This window comes from Symphalangus syndactylus, chromosome 19, assembly GCF_028878055.3.
Source record: "Symphalangus syndactylus isolate Jambi chromosome 19, NHGRI_mSymSyn1-v2.1_pri, whole genome shotgun sequence".
NCBI lineage: Eukaryota > Metazoa > Chordata > Mammalia > Primates > Hylobatidae > Symphalangus > Symphalangus syndactylus.
Window position 1 is genome coordinate 11,721,584 of NC_072434.2, and position 20,292 is coordinate 11,741,875.

The window sequence follows — 20,292 nt, forward strand, 5'->3', positions numbered from 1 at the left end:
TTTTTCTGACTTTTATTTTTCTTTGCTCACTCTCTTGCCATGTATGTACTTTTTTTTTTTTTCGGAGACAAGATCTTGCTCTGTCACCCAGGTTGGAGTGCAGTGGCACAATCATGGCTCACTGTAGCCTCGAACTCCTGGCCTCAAGTGATCCTCCTATTACCAGAAAGGGGACCTGATTCAGACCTCAAGAGAGGGTTCTTGGACCTTGGGCAAGAAAATTCAAGGTGAGAGTAAAGTGAAAGTGAGTTAATTAAGAAAGCAAAGGGGCCAGCCATGGGGGCTCACGACTATAATCCCAGCACTTTGCGAGACCAAGGCGGGTGGATTACTTGAGGTCAGGAGTTCAAGACCAGCCTAGCCAACATGGTGAAACCCTGTCTCCACTAAAAATACAACAATTAGCCATGCGTGGTGGTGCATACCTGTAATCTCAGCTACTCGGGAGGCTGAGGTAGGAGAATCGCTTGAACTCAGGAGGTGGAGGTTGCAGTGAGCTGAGATTGTACCACTGCACTCCAGCCTGGGTGACAGAGTGAGACTCTGCCTCAAAAAAAAAAAAAAAAAAAAAAGCAAAGGAATAAAGAATGGCTACTCCACAGACAGAGCAGTGGCATGGGCCACTCTACTGAGTAGAGTTACAGTTACTTGTTGATTATATGCTAAACAAGGGGTGGATTACTCATGAGTTTTCTGGGATAGGGGTGGGCAGTTCCCAGAACTGAGGGTTCCTCCCTTTTTTAGACCATATAGGATAACTTCCAGATGTTGCCATGGCATTTGTAAATTGTCATGGCGCTGGGGAAGTGTCTTTCAGCATGCTAATGCATTATAAGTAGCATGTAAGGAGCAGTGAGAATGACCAAAGGTCACTTTCACCGCCATCTTGGTTTTCGTGGGTTTTGGCCAGCTTTGTTACCGCATCCTGTTTGATCAGTGGGGTCTTTGTGACCTGTATCTTGTATTGTCCTCCATCTCATCCTGTGACTAAGAATGCCTAACCTCCTGGGAATGCAGCCCAGCAGGCCTCAGCCTTATTTTAACCAGCCACTATTCAAGATGGAGTTGGTCTAGTTCAAATGCCTCCGACGCTCCCACCTCAGCCTTCCCAAGCAGTGGGATTACAGATGTGTGCCTTCACATCCAGGTTTTTTTATTTTTAATAGAGACAGAGATCTCTATGTTGCCCAGACTAGTCTTCAACTCCTGGGCTCAAGCAATCCTTTCACCGCAGCTTCCCAAAGCACTGGGATTACGGGTGTGAGCTATCAGGCCTGGCCTTTTTTTTTTTATTTTTTATGAATACATAATTATTACCCCTTAGCCCTTTCCAGGGCACTTCCCCTGACATCCCCAGCCTCCCCCATTGCTGCTGCCAAGGCTCATTCTGTTCTGGGAGGGGCTCGGGTCTTCTGCTTTATCCTCCTGGCAATGGGCTTCTCCACCTGAGGAGTAGAGGGGGGTGGTTGGGTGGCGGGGAGGGAGCTCAGGGAGCTGGGGCTTACCTCCTGCTTGGAGCAGAAACAAAACCAGGCACAAGTGTGGAGCGCTGGGGAAGTCTCAGCACACTGGCGAGGGCTCCCCTGGCCTCAGAAAGCAGGACCAGCCAGGGCAAGCCACTGGGAGAGCAGCCCGTGGTGTGTTGACCCAATTCCCAGGGAATGGCTGAAGTTCATCTTCCCCGAGGAAAGGCTGGCCCAGATGAGGCAGGAGGCCATTTCCAGAGCCAGAAGACGAACCAGCCAGCTGCCTGCCACCGGCACAGGCACAGGCTCAGCATACCAAGGGGCCTTTGCACATGCACTGTCCAGAACACTGACAAGCCCAGTGCATAGCATGGGAGTGGGAGCGTGTGTAGGGACCCTACCAGGCTGAGGCCACGCGGGCGCCATGCAGGTCCACAGATTTGGGTCCACCAACAAGCCCCAGTGGATTTATTCTGCAGTGTTGCTTTCCTTTGGGCAAAGCTCCATCTTGTCCTAATTTGTAAACTTACCCACCTTGGAGCTCATGGGCCTTGTAGTTCATGTGGCCCACTCTGGACACTTTACGCTTGACAAAACAGACCGAGTGGGGTCAAGCGACTTATCTAAGGTCGAACAGCTGATACGTAATTGTTTTTGAGTTATAGAGATGACACAAATTTGAGTGACTTGAAATCCAGAGCTAGGAGAAAAAGGAGACAGAGTTTAGAGTCTCAACAGCCTGAGTCACATCCATGCTTAGTCTCTTTCTGAATGTGAGTCTTTTGGCAAGCTACCAAACCTCTCTGAGCTCCAGCTCCCTTATCTTGGAAGCAGGAGTGATCAAATCTACTCCGCAAGGTTGTTGCAGGGCTTAGTAATCACATACATTAGAAGCCTGGCACATAGTAGGTACTCAATAAATGTTTCTACAACTACAGGGTTTGATAAGGTGGTAAAACAATCAACCACGATGCTATTTAAATGGCACCTATCATGGGCCAGGCTCTAGGCTTGGAGCTGGGGACACTAAGACAAATTGGGTGTCTGGACAAATTGGGTGGGTGGAATGCAGGAGAAAGACAAGAAAATACTGCTGAGCGGTGTGCCTGGTGCTATAGGGAAAACAGGAGAGGCACCAAACCCAGATGCTGTAGAGGGTTGGGGGGTCAGCTGAGGGGGCAGCAGAAAACTCAAGAAGACTTCCTAGAATTTGAAGAATGAATAAAATTTACCCAGGCAAATAGGAAGGGAAAGGAGATTGGAGCTGAGGGAACTGCAATGACAAAGACCCAGAGCCAGAGAAAGTCCTAGGCAGTGGATATGGAGAGGGGACTGGAGCGTGAAGAGGAGTGTGAGTGGCGTGAGAAGAGCTCCATCTTTACCTGAAGGGCTAGAAGGCTTTGACTACAGCCAGGCCAACACCTAAATTCTCAGCAGATAAGCCAATTCAGAAAATAATGAACTTTGGTGTTTTTTGTTTGTTTGTTTGTTTGAGACAGGGTCTCGCTCTGTCACCCAGGCTGGAGTGTAATGGCGTGACCTCGGCTCACTGCAACCTCTGCCTCCTAAGTTCAAGTGATTCTCCCACCTCAGTCTCCCAGGTAGTTGGGACTACAGGCACCAGCCACCACGCCTGGCTAATTTTTGTGTTTTTAGTAGAGATGGGGGGCGGGGCGGGGGGGAGAATGGGGGGGTGGGAGGGCGGGGGGCAGTGGTGGCAGATCTTACCACGTTGGCCAGGCTGGTATCGAACTCCTAACCTCAAGTAATCCGCCCACCTCTCCCTCCCAGAGTGTTGGGATTACAGGAGTGAGCCATCCATCCCACCCAGCTTGAAAATAAACTTTTCTTCAATTTACTTTTTTTCTCAAAAGTAATTGCGTCACTGTTTGCTAAAAACAAACAAACAAACCTTGGCTTTATTAAAGGTCACTGGTAGATGAAAGCGGTGGCTTAGAATTAGGCTTCTTGGTATAAAAGGAAGGAATTCAAGCACACCTGAGCAATGGAAGTAGCTATCCATTTGCTAATGGTTTAACAAACCACTTAACAAACTACTTCTTTGGGCCTATAGCCTGGAGGGGACTCCAAGTCTTCCAGCTAGAGATTTTCCTCATTGTGTTAATGTATTGAACACATTGCCTTTGATAGTTCTCAAGGTTGTGATTGGTGGTGGTGAGTGGGGAGGGGGATTTGCAAAGTGTTTCAGTTATTGAAATTCATTCAACAAATATTTACTAGGCACCATCCTAGGTGTTTTGCGATAAGGGCTAAACAAGACAAGATTCCTGTACTCCTGGGGTCTGCCTTCTAATAAACTTGGAAGTTTGTAGCTAACAGCAACTTCTCAGGAAACAAGCAGCCATCCGTCCCATCAAAGGTGGCAACAGCAGTGTGGTTAAGAGCCAGGTATTTTCAAGTCAGATTAAACCTGGTTTTGAATCCCAGCTGTCTAAACTCAGGCAAGTGACTTAATCTCTTTCAGGCTCTCAAGAGTGAAGTGGGAGAAACAGAACCTACTTCACAGGGTGTTTGGAAGATTAAATGGGAGGAAGGATGTGAAGTGCTTCCTACTAAGACCGATACATCATAAGCCCTTGGTAAATGATAGCCACTGGCATTAATGATCTTTGAGACGACTCAAAAGCCAAGTGAGCAGAAAAGAGGTTTTAATATGGTGAAGAGGGTGGTAATGAATTTAGGGGGAAATGGTCCAGTTGACACTTCAAAATCATTGGCAGAAAGGTTTCTCAAGGGCTGGGATTGGGTTTTGTTCATTTTCCGTCTCCAGTGTCTAGCACATAATAGGTCATTAATAATGAGCCCTGGATGAACGGTTCTTAGCTCTTGGCCAGGACCCAGGAGAGGGCCTAGGTGTCAAACAGTTCCAGGAAGGTATTATTCCATGGGCTACTTACTCTAGCCAAGAAAGGTCAGTGAGACCTGGGACATCATCAAGAACTGGGTCATTTGTGAAATAAGCAAACACTGCATGGACACCTGATAACACATTTTTGGAAAGAGTGCAGAGAGCAGAAAGTTCAGGGGAGAGCAGGCTAGCAACAGAGAAGGGGAGGAGTCATTTTGCAAAGGGAAAACCTTGGGGGAAGTGTCCTGGAAAGTCTCTGGCAAGAAACACCTTTGTTTCACAGTCCATGCCTTTGACTCTCAACCTGCCTCCCCATGAGCTACAGCGGTACATGCGCTTCTCTCTCCTTCTCTTAAAACGAGGATGAAGGGCCTAGCGTTTCCCATGCAAGAATAGGGCTCTGGGGGTCTCATGCTGGTCCACGATCTGACTAGGAGAGGGACAGCCATGGTCAGAACAAGAACATCCCGAAGACCAGTCTAACAGAGCCAGGAACACTCCTAAAATTGGAGAACCTCTTTCCCTGGTTTTCGGAGGAATTTAGGGATGTATGGGCAATACTCCATCCTCATGTACTCACAGATTCAGTGAATCTTAGAGCTGGACAGAATTGTGGTCCAACCCCTCACTGGACACTTGAGGACTCTGAGTCCCAGAGTGGGGCAGTGATTTCACCAATGAAACACAGCGAGCTGGGATCAGAATCCATACCAGCTGGTTGATTCGCAGGTCAGTGCACACTCATACAAGTGATCTCTGAGCTCTTCACTGGGACATCCAGCTGCCTAGGTGACATCTCTGTTTGGAGGTCTCAAAGATTCCCCCAATTTGACATGTCTAAGGTGTTGAGCAAGCCAGGAATAAAGTAGGAGTCTCCCACCAGGCTCTCTCTCTTCCTCTCTCTCACCCCGCATAGCCAATTGATTACCAAGTTCTGATTTATCTTCTAAATGCATCTCCAGGCCCTCTTCTTTTCTCCACTTCCTGTACCATCACCCTATAGCAAGCTACCCTGCCCTCTCATCCCTCGACTACTGCAATAGCTGTCTGCCCACTATACTGCAGTCTGTTTAGGATCTGTCCAGCCCATTCCTCATGATGCAGCCTCAGAATCTTTACAGAACACACAACTAGTCATGTCATACACACATCTGCTTGGGGAAACTTAAGTGGCTCCCCTTTTTTCTTTTCTTCCCCTCCTCCCACCACCACTTTTTTTTTTTTTTTTTTTTGAGACGGAGTCTCGCTCTGTCACCCAGGCTGGAATGCAGTGGTACTGTGGCACAATCTCAGCTCACTACAACCTCCGCCTCCCAGGTTCAAGCAATTCTCCTGCCTCAGCCTCCCGAGTAGCTGAGATTACAGGCGCATGCCACCACAACCAGCTAATTTTTTGTATTTTTAGTAGAGATGGGGTTTCACCAAGTTGGCCAGGCTGGTCTCTAACTCCTGACCTCAAGTGATCCGCCCACCTCAGCCTCCCAAAGTGCTGAGATTACAGGTGTGAGCCACCACACCCAGCCAATTCCCCTTGTTCTTAGGACCATGACAAAACTTAGCAATGTGACTTCAAAGGCCCTGCATCACCTGGCTCCTTTCTCTCTCTGCCACTCACTCTCATGGCGGGGGATACTCGCTCCCCCTCCCTCCACTCCAGCCATACTCTCTCCAACTACAGTGCCTTTCCCCAAAATGCTCACATCGCTCTCTTGGCCTGGTTAGCACTTTTCATCCTTTAGATTCCAGCCCACACCTTACTTCCTCAGGAAAGCCCTCCTGAGTGGGCCAAACCCACCTATGCTATGCCCTTTCAGCGTCTGTGCCAGCCAGTGGTTTACACGTGTTTGGCAAGTGTTTGATGAATGACTTTGCCTCACTATGCTCTAAGCTCCAAGGAGCAGAGACAATGTCTGGTTTTGTTCATCATACCCTAAGCGCATAGTTCAGTGCCCTGCACGTGAGAGGCACTTAAATATTTACTTACTGAACAAGTGAGTGAATGAATGCTCTGTTTCTTAAGACTTTCTCTAACAGGGACACCATGGAGAATAATTGGCACTTTTCATCCACAGATGGCCTCCTGTGCCTCTTTTCAGAAACAAGATGGCAGGCTGGGTGGCGAGATGCATGTGAACATGGTAGGGTCATGAGACTTGCCTCCTAAAAGTTTCCTCTATGTTTTTGCAAAGAAGATCCCCATGTGTTGGGAAGTGGGGAGAAAAACAAATTGAAGTAATCTCTACCAGATGACCCTCTATAGTTTGTCAAAGGTATGTGCACACATGAACCCACTGAAAAAGTGTAACAGTGGAGGGTGGCATACAGATTACCTTCCTTCCTTTTTTCTTTCTTTCTTTTTTTAAGTAAGTTTTCCATTCTGGATATGTATTTTTTGACAAAGAAATAAAAAGTATAAGAATTTTTCTCAATGTGCTATATATATACATATATGTATGTGTACATATACATATCTCACAATCTCTCTCTCTCTCTCACACACACACACAGTTAAAAAAAATGGAAGATCATTTGTTCAGACACCCAAGGATGAAAACCATATTCCCCTCAGCCTGGGACCTTTCTGAAAGTAGAAATCATTTCACTTCCTCTCTTTATTTCTCTGAGCACCCTCCTCTCCTCATTTTGGTCACCATTATTAGTTTCAAGTGACAGAAAACCCAATTCAAAGTAACTCAGGAAATGTAGGCACTCATAGCTTGGCCATTCCAGCCACGGTGGCTCCAGGAGCCTAAGCGATGTCCTCGGGAATTGGTTTTTCTCTATTCCTTGGAGTGGCTCTCCCCTGGTGGTGTAAGATGCCCACCAGCAGTCCCAGGCTCATGTAATCCACCAGTAGAGAGAGTTTCTCCTCCCGCTAGTTCCAGCTAAAGCCCTGGTGCTGATGATCTCTGTGGCCAGTGTCAGAGGCTGGGGTAAAATATCTTGTGGCCAGGCCTGGCCCAGGGGCTTCCTTCTGGCAATGGGCCCTGCGGGAATCTTACTGACTACAAGTGGAAGGTTAAGAATTGGAAAGCTTTTGCCAGAATAAGGGGGAGGGATAATAGGCAGGCAAAACAAAAGGTGAGTATCATACACTGAGCACTTGGCTCTGCACACAGTAGGTGCTCACCCCACAGGGCTGACTGGCTGGCCTCTGGCTGGAACTATCTGGGGAGAGAGGAAGTGGTGGTTTCACATCAGCTGCAGAGCCTCCACCAGGCTCAATTTTACATCTAGAGAGAGGGATTTGGAGTCCACACAGGTCCCAGAAGCTGACAAGGTGGTAGAGAGTGATAAGTGCCTAGTTGCATGGAAAACTGCCCTTGGGCTCCATATATGGTATGCCCAGAGGCTGAGCTTGGAAATGGGTGGAACTTGGCCCAGCCTGGCTAAGAGAGCCACTCAGGGCACATGGGTACCCATGCCCTGCTCTCTACAGTCTGGCCTATGGCCAGCAGGTGCCCAGTGAGCAGATTGTATGTACTCCAAAGGATCCAGCCTCTTTCTTACGCAAGGTATAAGATGAAGAAGAAACATGGCTTGTGTCTTTGGGAAGTTCTCAGCCCAATGGGAGAACCATAACATGACAAGACTAACCCTGTACTTGGGGGCTTCAGCCTGATGTGTCAGCCTCAGAGGGACGGCATGGTAACCCCCTCTGTACCAAATTTTAAGCTTTGTTCCCAAACTCCCTTTGCTTCCCTTACCAGCTCTTTTACCTTTGTCTTCCATGTTCCCAGTTCATGTTGACCACCTGGGCTGGTTCACGACCACCACACCTGGGAGTGAGAGAAGCCCACCTTCTCCCACTGGCTCAGCCGCTCAATTGCCTGGAAGGCATTGTCAGGCAAGGGTGGCCTGCATCTCTACCACAGCAAAAGGCTCCAGGAAGCCAAAATTAAAAGTGAGGCCAGACCAGGCAACAGTGGCTTACGCCTGTAATCCCAACACTTTGGGAGGCCGAGGCCGGAGGATTACTTGAGCTCAGGAGTTTGAGACCAGCCTAGGCAACATAGGGATTTGGAGTCCATCCAGGTCCCAGAAGGTGATGAGGTGGTGGAGAGTGATACTTGAAACCCATCTCAGTAAAAATCGTAATAATTTTTAAAAGAGAGAAAGAAGAGTGAGGCTGGTTCCTGCTGTACCCCGGAAGTGTTTTTTTCCAGGCGCCTCTTTTTCCAAATTCTCCATATGAGGCTGAGAGGGCAGGTAAGGGAGAAAGTGACAGTGAGCTAGGCATGGGGATGTGACAGCAGGTTGAAGCAGGATCCTGAGAAGACAGCACAGAGGGGCCCTGAGCTGGCTGGGCAGGTGTGGGGTTAGGAAGCCACACCCAGCTCAGTAATTCCCAGGGAGCTTCTGGGAGAACCTGGGCTCAGCAGTGAGATCACAGGGCCTGCTGAGGCCATATGGGTGAGGCCTCGCCCTTCTTCCTGCTTCCTCCACTATGCAGTTCCTGCCTCTCCTCCCCCTTCACCATGCATCCCTCCTCCTCCTCTGCAGCAGCCCTCCTGCTCACCCAGTTTAAGAAAGGCTGGTGCTAAGCCTGTATGCACCACAGGTGGCGTCAAGGGCGGGGTCTTTCTGATTTTTCTGCTGCCACTGAGAAGACAGATCATCATCTTTCAGGCAAGTTTGTAATAAACATTTAACAAATGAATGGGTTAGTGATGAACATTTGTTATCTAATTTGAACCCTTTACCAATCCTTTGAGGTAGTCCACACAGTTCCTATTAGTGCTGTCTACAGCTGGGGAAACTGAGACTCAGAGAAATTATGTGTCATCACATAGGTATGCAGTGACCAGCTGGACTCAGAACCCATGACCCTAGTTCCTGCACTAATGTCCACTGCCTGTCTCTTTCACCCACCTGCACCCTCACAGCTACTCCTCGGGGTTCAGAGGGGGGATAACTGGGGCGGGAATAGCAAGGACACAGGCATCATGGGGGCAGATTTGACCACACTGGCTCTGGGCTGTCGAGACAGCCAATCTGGGCTGCTGTCTCTGGCTGCTGTTATGGCTTCATTCCCGGGGCCACTCCACTTAATACAGGGACAGTACTTCAGGTCCGCCTGCCCAGTGCAGTCACATCAGGAGCACCATGGCAGCCAAAGTGAAACTTGGCCAGTCATGGGCAATAACTTTGACCTGCTGGCAGGTGGGTGTTAGGTTAAATGTTAAGTGACCGGCCAGGCACGGTGGCTCATGCCTGTAATCCCAGCACTTTGGGAGGCCGAGGCGGGCGGATCACCTGAGATCGGGAGTTCAAGACCAGCCTGACCAACATGGAGAAACCCCGTCTATACAAAAAATACGAAATTAGCCAGGCGTGGTGGTGCATGCCTGTAATCCCAGCTACTTGGGAGGCTGAGGCAGGAGAATCACTGGAACCCGGGAGTCCGAGGCTGCGGTGAGCCGAGATAGCACCATTGCAGTCCAGCCTGGGCAACAAGAGCGAAACTCCGTCTTTAAAAAAAATTGTTAAGTGACCTCAACTATGTGGCCATGGGGAATTAGAGAAAGTAGAATAGAATCCCCTGGGGGTTGCAAGTGGGAGATCCTGGGATTTTTGAGCATCTTTACTGGTGATCCCTACAGTTGAATTAGGAGAGCTCTCCTGGCACCCGGGAAAGCTTTAACCTCTGGAGTGGCCTTCACAGGAGACAGCCTCAGGATGCTGGGAGAGCCCCTGACCCTCCAAAACCTAACACCAATTCCTGCGCGCCGTTCCTTGGGCATGAGGTCCTGAACCTGGTGGAGGAAGGGTAGCAATGCCCTCCATTGTATTGGTTACATGCTTCTTACAGTCAATTAATTGGTTTGATCTTTTTCAGACAGTGCCGGGCTAGAGGCTGACCTTCCCCACTCCCGACCTTGGCTTCTTAAATAACCTCACAGGCCACGGGGCATGCGGGGTGCGCGTGCGTGGCTGCGCCGGCCTAGTCAGCCCGGCGGGAAGGTTTACGGCTTTGGGGAGGCGCCACCTCGCCCCCCTGACACCGCCCCGCCAGGCCAGCCCGCCGCTCGGTGGCCCCGCCGGCTTCCCGCGGTCGGGACGGGCGCCCCCTGCTGACTGTGGGCGGCGGCGCACCGAGGAGCGGCCCCTGGGAAGCCCAAGACCTCGCCGGCCGCGGCTCGAACCCGCGACCCTCGGCCCGGAGGGAGGTCCTGGCTGCGGGGAGCTGCCCAGGCCGCGGTGACTCAGCGCGGTGGCACCGGGAGAGCTGGAGCGGGCGCCCCGCTGGGCCTGGCCACAGGACGGTTAATGATTAATGTTCCATCTCGGGTGGAGACGTCGAAGCGGAGGGAGGCTCAGGGGCGCGTCTTGGCCCTGGCTGTGCCTGCAGGAAGCAGAGGCCCGGACGGGGACAGACTCAGGCCTGGGCCGAGGCGGTTGGGGGCAGGGGAAGGAGCAAGGCTTGAATTCTCTCCTCTTCCCGCCCCGCACGCCGCCCCCGTTCTCGATGCCCTTCTCCCCTCCCCCGGGGGCCTCCAGGCGCCGCGCTCCTCCTCCCTGCCTTACCAAATGCCCATCCGTGCCAGCCTCGGGGCCAGGCACTGCAGGCCGCTTTCACATAAATGACTGATTGCCTCTTGCCCATTTTACAGATAAACTCGGAAAGCTCAGGTGAGGTGCCCATGGGCTCCCAGCTCACAGGCAGAGTGGGGATTCGAACCCAGGCCCCGGACACAGACCAGGTGTCCTTCTACTACCCCACCCATTGCTGTCCAACTCCGGAGACGCCTACACCCCAATCTACCAACTTAACCACCTGGGCAGAGGAAATAAGAGGCAGTACTGCCCCCGCCTACAGGGATCGCGGCTCCATTCTCTACCCTCATAAATCATTACCCTAATTTTAGTCAATCAGAAAATCGTGTCAGGGCTGGATGTCAAGCTACCAAGGATAATGGTTCCTGTTGTAAAATGCTCCTTTGGGCTGAAAGCAATCGTGAAGTGAGGCGCCCAGTTCAAGGAGTCAGCCTCCCCACTTGAGAAGCCAACTGTGGCGGTGCCACGAGCCTGCGATTCACAGGCTCCAGTGGAAAGACCAGGGAAGAAACTTATTTACAAAAATGAGAATAAAAAATATTCTGGGCCAGGTGCGATGAGCCATGCTTATAATTCCAGCGCTCTGGGAGGCCAAGGCGAGAGGATCACTTGAGCCCAGGAGTTGGAGGTTGCAGTGAGCTATGAGAGCACCACTGTACTCCAGCCTGGACAACAGAGATATTGCTTCTAACAAAAAGGCGGGGGCGGGGAATAGCTTTCTAAAAGGAAGCTGGAGGTTCTGCACAACAAGATTAGGTTTTCCTGTCCTCTCTAGGGTAAATGAGGCATGCAGGCGCCTGCACCCTCCGGGCAAGGACAAGGCGTGTGAGAGTCTCTGGATCTGCCCCAGCGACGCCGTCGGGCCTCTGGGCGGTGCAGCCTGGTCCGGCATCATCCTGGACGCGCGGGTAATCAGGGCTGAGGCAGCCCAAGGTACATTCTGTCCCTCACCACAAGATGTCGCCGCTGCTAATGGTTAGAGGGCTCTCGGCAAGACCAACTCCCAACCCCAGACTCTGAGTCAGAAACTCTGGGGTTGGGGTCCAGCAATTCGTGTTTTTCACAAGCCATCCAGGGGATTCTGAAACATGCTCAAATTTGAGAACCACTGGTAAAAGTCATCCTGCAGGTCTCACTGCCTCTGACGTCTACCCCTTCTGCTAGGTGGTCAGTGCAACTCAATCTGTTACCCACCTGGAGTCCCACCCCAGTGCCCAACTGGGGCAGGACCTAGGATCTCAGAGCTTCAGTTTTTTCAACTGCAAAATGGGGATAGTCGTACCCACCAGACAGGGCTGTCACGAGGCTAAAATGAGTGTCTGAGAATGCATTTGCGAAGGGTAAAACCCTACATAGTAAGGATATGTTGTGACTGTTGCTTTTATTTGGAGTGACAAGCTCCAAAGCGAGTTGAAGGCAGCTGGTTCTGAAGGTTCCATCCTCTCTCATCTTCTCTCCAATGCTCCTATTTCTCTCCCCACCTAGAATCACCTTTCAGCCACCCAGGGAGAGGTATGTTCAATGCACCAGCTTGCAGCACAGAAACAGCTTAACTTTCATCTAGTACTTGTCATGTTCTAGACCTTGAGTGGAATGCTTTAAGTGTGTTATTTTATTTAATCCTTACACAGCCCTATGAGGTTGACACTACAAAGGATGCTGATAAGGCAACTGATAAAACACAAAGAGATTAGATAATTTGCCTAAAGTCATGTGGCCAGCAAGCAATAGGGCTGGATTTGAACTTGGGCAGCCCAGCATACATTCATGCTCTCAATGGCTCCACAGTGCTGCCTCCCCTAAAGCTTGTTTCCCAAACCCTGCATGGTGAGAAGCAGCACGGAACTGCAGAAAGAGCACTAGGTTGGGATTCAAGGTCCTGGTTTTGCCATTTTCTAGCTCTGTGATCATGAGCGAATCACTTAACCTTTCTGAAGTAGAGTCTTGGGAGGGTTACATTATGTATCACACAACAGAGTGTCTGGTATAAAGTAGGTGCTTCACATATTTACTGAGTCCAACAGCCTCCTCTTTCCTCAGTGTCCCCTCCCTCAATCAGGCAAAGATGATTCTGGGATCCAGAGGGACAAAATGTATGCCCTCTTTCCCCATCATGTCCCTGAAAGGCACGTGATGAGGCTGGAGTCAGGGCCAGGAGACAGGCTCCAATCCTGGCCCTTGCTCACAGCAGTCTCCCCAGGTGCTCTGCCTGCCAACATGGGGTCACTGGTATTCGGCTGCTCTCCCGTTTCCCCCTTCGATGGCCGTGAACCTACAGCTGTCCAGGGAATGCATGGAGTTGGTCAGGGAGGCTCTGCCATGCCTAGTAGCTGGCTGGCTTTCTCCAGCTCTCCTTCTGAAACTTGGCCAAGCCCCCTACCCCTTACTCAGCCCATTGACTCTTAAGCTCTTGCTGGAGTGAGGTGGGATAGCCAGGTGAGTGTGCAATGTGGAGACACTGCAGATCTAAATTTGAATCCTAGTTCTGTTTCTTACTAGATATTTAACTCGAATAAGTCCCTTTGACATGCCTCCTTTTTCTCATCTATTCTTTGGAAAGCTTTTTTTCTTTTTTCTTTTTTTTACAGAAATGGGAGTCTCGCCATGCTGCCCAGGTTGGTCTTGAACTCCTGAGCTCAAGCAATCCACCTGCCTTGGCCTCCCAAGGTGCTGGGATTATAGGCATGAGCCACTGTGCCCAGCCCTTTTTTTCTTTTTTAAACATTTTTCTACCCTGCTAAATGCAGAAAAATCATTTGTATTCCTACCCACCCCCTTCACAATTGGGCTCTTTTTAAAATTCTATTTCAACTCTGTCCTGGAGCCTGTTTACCTAGAGGAAGCCCCTACACCTTTCCTTCCAAACCCCCTTGTAGAAGTGTGTAAGTGACTTATGTGTTCCAACTTCCCAGGAAGGGGCAGAGTCATCATGCTCACCCTTGTACCAACAATGTGGTTTTCTGTGTCACTCTGTCCAAGATCCACAAACTCTGGGAGAGTGTGTTCACTTGCCCAGGCTTGGCTTCACACCCACCCTTGGCTAGTAAGGAACAGGACACCTCATTGACTAGAGTATCAAGACTGTATACACAGGGGAAAGAAGTAATTCTCCAAGAGAAAATAAACTCGGAATAATAATAATTTTAGAAAAGTACACCTGGGCCAGGGGTGGTGATGGCTCACGCTTGTAATCCCAGCATTTTGGGAGTCCGAGGTGGGATCACTTGAGTCCAGGAGTTCAAGACCAGCCTGGACAAGAGACTGAGAACTTGTCTCTACAAAAAAAAAAAAAAAAATTAGCTGGGTGTGGTGGTGCATGTCCGTAGGACCAGCAACTCAGAAGTCTGAGGTGAGAGGATCGTTTGAGCCTGGGACGTGCAGACTCCAGTGAGCTGCGATCGTGCCACTGTACTCAGCATGGGCAACAGAGTGAGACCCTGTCTCGAAAAGAAAAGAGAAGAGAAGAGAAAAGAAAAGACCAGACCAGACCTGAGGGCAGAGGGGCAATGACACTTGCAAGGGTGGAACCCGTTATCCCCCAGCTGGTCGTCACATCTGGACTCTGTAGGCGAGTGCCCTTGTTCTGGGGGAAGTGCACGGTGGAACATTTAGGGGCAATAGAACATTTTGTCTACAGCTTGCTCGCAAATCATTCAGAGTAAAGACCTACGATAACAGAATATATGTAAAACTAGAATGAAAGAGGGAGTGTGCAAATGAAATGTAGCAGCTGGGGAATCTGAATGAAAAAGATATGGGAGTTCTTTTACTACTTTTGCCACTTTAAATTTGAAATTATTTAAAACAAATATTTGAAATTAAAAAAAAAAACAAAAAAACAGTGTATTGAGGCCTGGCATAGTGACTCATGCCTGTGATTCCAGCACTTTGGCAGGCTGAGGCGGGTGGGTCCCCTGAGGTCAAGAGTTCGAGACCAGCCTGGCCAACATGGTGAAACCCCGTCTCCACTAAAAATACAAAAATGTTGGTTATACAGTGTATATAATTATTATAACTGAGAGAACTGTACACTTAAAAATCTGTGCATTTTATTATGTGTAAATTATGCTTTGATTAAAAAGGACCTGTGGGAAATATAAGAGAGGCTAAACAAAGCTAGAAATTAGTCCTTGAAGAGACCAGGAAAAATGTCAAACCTCTGTTGATATTGATCAAGAAAAAACTGTCTAATATCTAACAGCCAATATCAGAAATGAAAAAGGGCATCCCTGTGGATAAAGTTGAATGTAAAAAGATAATAAGAGAGGCCAGGCACGGTGGCTCACACCTGTAATCCCAGCACTTTGGGAGGCTGAGGTGGGTGCATCACTTGAAGACAGGAATTCGAGATCAGCCTGGCCAACATGGTGAAATCCCATCTCTACCAAAAATACAAAAATTAGCCAGGCATGGTGGTGGGCACATGTTATCCCAGCTACTCGGGAGGCTGATGCAGGAGAATCACTTGAACCCCGGGGACAGAGGTTGCAGTGAGCTGGGATCATGCCACTATACTCCAGCCTGGGCAACAGAGCAAAACTCCATCTTAAAAAAAAAAATTTCATATATATTGAATTTCTTGAATGTTGGGTACTAAGCATGTTGTGCAAATCTCCTTTAATTCTCATAGTAGCCTACAAGGTAGGTATTTTTATTATTGTTGTGGTTTACAGATGAGAAAACCAAGACGTAGAAAGGTTAAAGGACTTGTGCAAGGTCTCACAGCTAGGAAGGAGAACTGGCTTTTGAAGCACAGCAGTTGGGTTCTGAGCCTATAATATTATCCTTGAGCTGATGGGTGGGGCTGATAGGTGACCCTATGCGTCATTGTTGTGCTTCTGGTGAGATGCCGTGACACAGGAGAAGCACCTAGAAGCAGGATGGCACCAACTGAGAACTCATTAATTCAACAAACAGTTACTGGGGGCTTCCTGAGGGCCAGGCACTGCGAAGGTGCTCAGAAAACAACTGTAAGACAGATACTGCTCAAGTTTGCATTCTAGTGCAAATAGAGACAAATATAATAAGTAGAGATAATAAAGACAAGAATAAATAGCAAATTCAGGCCGGGCGTGGTGGCTCACACTGTGATCCCAGCACTTTGGGAGGCCGAGGTGGGTGGATCACTTGAGGTCAGGAGTTTGAGACCAGCCTGGCCAACATGGTAAAACCCCACCTCTATTAAAAATACAAAAATTAGCCAGGCAAGGTAGTATGAACCTGTAGTCCCAGCTACTCAGGAGATTTAGGCAGGAGAATCACTTGCACCCTGGAGGTGGAAGTTGCAGTGAGCTGAGATCAAGCCACTGCACTCCAGCCTGGGCGACAGAGCAAGACTCTGTCTCGAAAAAATAAATAAAAACAAATAAATAAATAGCAACTTCAGATGGTGGAGTTATGAAGAAAATAAAACATCATAGGGATATGGGGGCAGCAGATGGATACCTGAGTTGGGGGAGTCAGAGGATGCCTCTCTGAGGAAGTGGCTTTTTCTCTCTTTTTTGAGCAGAGAGACTGAGGCCGCATCGTGCAGGTCTGGAGGAAGAGTGCCCAGGCTACAGGCACAACAAGAGAGGAAGCCCACAGGCAAGAATAGACAATACTTTTTTTTTTTTTTGAGACAGAGTCTCACTCTGTCGCTCAGGCTGGAGTGCAGTGGCACAATCTCGGCTCACTGTAACCTCCGCCTCCCGGCTTCAAGTGATTCTCCTGCCTCAGCCTGCCAAGTAGCTGGGACTACAGACATGCACCACCACACCCAGCTAATTTTTGTATTTTTAGTAGAGATGGGATTTCACCATGTTGGCCAGGATGGTCTCGATCTTTTGACCTTGTGATCTGCCCCCTCGGCCTCCCAAAGTGTTGGGATTACAGGTGTGAGCCACCGCACCCGTTTGAGAATAGATGATACTTTCATTAATTTCAATACTTTCCACCAGCCCCAAGGTGGAACTGGTGTTGGCACATCCCAGGGACAAGAAGAGACCAGTGAGGCTGGGCGGAGCCAACAGGAGAGCCAGCAGCCAGGGGGCCTCCGAGGGGTCTCCTCTCCCTGCCTGCCAAAAATAAAGCAAACTCCTCCCTCATCCTCCTTGCCCTTCACCTCCTCCTGCTTTGGGGATGATTCTGTACATTTCCTGGCTCCAACCCTATAACCCCTCCTCTTGGAACTAGGCCCCAATTTGCCCAGGAATGTTATGAGTGGGTGGCCCAGTCAGGAGGAGGGGAGTGAGTTGACCTATGTCACAGACCTACTGTCAGCTCTGGCCTGGCTCGTCTCCAGGCAGCCCCCAGCATCTTCCTGCCCAACAAGGAACAATTGTACTTTCTTTTTCTAGAAAGACTGTGGCAGATGGGGCGGGCTCCTGGGGAAAGGGGGGCTTGAAGAGACAAAGAGTGTCTTCTCTTCTCCCACAGCCCCTGGGTCCAAGCCATGCCCTCAGCATCTGCTCAGCTGGGAGTACGTGTGTTGGGGTGAGGATGGAGTAGAGGGGTGTGCTGCTTTCCCTGCCCTGTAGCCTGTGACTAAATAATGAATGTCCCCAACTGTGTTAGTACTCTGTTGTTGCCTAACAAGAGTATCACAAACTTAGCAGCTTAAAACTACACATGTGGCCAGGTGCAGTGGCTCATGTCTGCAATCCCAGCACTTTGGGAGGCTAAGGCAAGCATATCACCTGAGATCAGGAGTTTGAGATCAGCCTTGTTCAACATGGTGAAACCCTGTCTCTACTAAAAATATAAAATTAGCCAGGTGTGGTGTTGGGCACCTGTAATCCCAGCAACTCAGGAGGCTGAGGCAGGAGAATCACTTGAACCCAGGAGGCGAAGGTTGCAGTGAGCTGAGACTGCACCATTACACTCCAGCCTGGGCAAAAAGAGCAAAACTCCGTCTCAAAAACAAACAAACAAACAAACAAAACTGCACATATCATTATCTCATGGTTTCTGTGGTCAACAATCTAGACACAGCTTAACTGGGTCCTCTCCTTTGAATCTCACAAAGCTAACATCAAGGTGTCGGCTGGGAGGTGCTCTCATCTGGAAGCTAGACTGGGGAAGCATCTGCTTTAAAGATCACTTGGGTTGTTAGCAGAATTCATTTCTTTGAGGTTATAGACTGAGGGTCCTGGTTCTTGCTAGCTGGAGGCTGAAGGCCACCATCAGCTCCTAGAGGCTGTTTACATTTTTGGGAGGCTATCCACAGATCCTTGCTATGTATGTCTCCCCAACATGACTGGCTACTTCATCAAACCAGCAAGGAGAGTCTCTAGAGCAAGCTGGCTAGCAAGATGGAATCTTATATAACAATGTAATTAAAGGAGTGACAATCTATCACCTTTGCCATGTTCTGTTGGTTAGAAGCAAGTCACAGTTCCCACCCACACTCTATTTCTATATATATCCCATTGTCATTAGTCTTTTTCTGAATGATTTGAGAGCAAGCTGAAGACAAAATACCTCACAGCCCTTAAATACTCAAGTGTGTACTTCTCCCCAAAAGAAGGGCACTCTCTTGCAAGACCATACAGAACGCAATCTTCCAAGTTAAAAAGTCAAGAGTGATTCAGCATTATCATCTGATCTGTAGACCCTAGAAGTCTTTGATGGTTTCCTTGCTATGTAATAGATGATGTTCCAGGTTTGCCTTGTACATTTCTGCCCATACCTGAAGTCAGTCTCTTCCTCAAAAAACTGTCATGACTCTTAGGAATAAATGGCATTTCTTTTTTTTTTTTTTTTTTTTTTTTTTTGAGACGGAGTCTCGCTCTGTTGCCCAGGCTGGAGTGCAGTGGCGCGATCTCGGCTCACTGCAAGCTCCGGCTCCCGGGTTCACGCCATTCTCCTGCCTCAGCCTCCCGAGTAGCTGGGACTACAGGCGCCCGCCAACACACCCGGCTAATTTTTTGTATTTTTAGTAGAGACGGGGTTTCACCGTGTTAGCCAGGATGGTCTCGATCTCCTGACCTCGTGATCCGCCCGCCTCGGCCTCCCAAAGTGCTGGGATTACAGGCTTGAGCCACCGCGCCCGGCCATAAATGGCATTTCAAGACCTCAGTCTGGGCCCTTAACATCCTTTTATTTTATTTTATTTTATTTTGTTTTTTTTGAGATGGAGTCTTGCTCTGTCACCTAGGTTGGAGTGCAGTGGCGCTATCTCAGCTCACTGCAATCTCGCCTCCCAGGTTCAAGTGTTTCTCTTGCCTCAACCTTCCAAGTAGCTGGGATTACAGGCATTCACCACCACACCCAGCTAATTTTGTGGGTTTTTTTTTTTTTTTTTTTTGAGACGGAGTCTCGCTCTGTCACCCAGTCTGGAGTGCAGTGGCGCTATCTCAGCTCACTGCAAGCTCTGACTCCCGGGTTCATGCCATTCTCCTGCCTCAGCCTCCCGAGTAGCTGGGACTATAGGTGCCTGCCACCACGCCCGGCTAATTTTTTTGCATTTTCAGTAGAGATGGGGTTTCACCGTGTTAGCCAAGATGGTGTCGATCTCATGACCTCGTGATGTGCCCACCTCAGCCTCCCAAAGTGCTGGGATTACAGGTATGAGCCATCGTGCCCAGCCTAATTTTTGTATTTTTAGTAGAGATGGGGTTTCACCATGTTGGCCAGGCTGGTCTCAAACTCCTGACCTCAAGTGGTCTGCCTACCTCAGCCTCCCAAAGTGCTGACATTACAGGTGTAAGCCACCGCACCTGGCCACATCCATTTAAAAAAATTTTAATTTGATCTTGTATTACACATATTTTTAAATGTAAGTAAATACTTTTAAAAACATTTTTTATTTGATTGTTCCTTGGAGAGCAGAACTAGCCCATAGGCAGTGCGTTCAGAGTAGCCAGTACTTTCAATGCCTATTAGGCATCAGGGAGTTTTTTGGAAGAAGGTGGATTATAAACTAGAATAATTTAATGCCACCAATTTCAGGACCCTAAAGAAGTGAGAGAGGGCTTGTGGGTCCATGCCAGGCCCTTGTGCAGTGCGGCCTCAGTGGATCCTGAGGGTCAGAGGGGCTGCTGCACGTGATCTGTGGAATAACCTGGTCTCCCAGCTGGAGCCTAAAGCTTGGGCATCTTTGTATCTGTTCGGCTGGCGAGGAAGAGATGTTTGAGTGGAAAATGGGGCCAGGTAATGAGGGCAGGTGACTTCTGTTGCCATGTTTACCAGCTCAGGTGCCTTTGGGGACTGAGGGCCAGGCAAGAGACGCACAGCTGAGCCTTCTGAACAGCAGCAATAGGCTCTCCCTCAGGTGTGCTCCGTGACACCTGACTTCCACATAAACAGGTAAGAGTCTCAGGGGTCAACAGATCAATCTGAGCACTGCAATTGACCCTGCCCTGCCCCCAGGCCCTCAAACACAGGAGCTGGAGGTGGTTGAGTTTGCTCCAGTGAGCT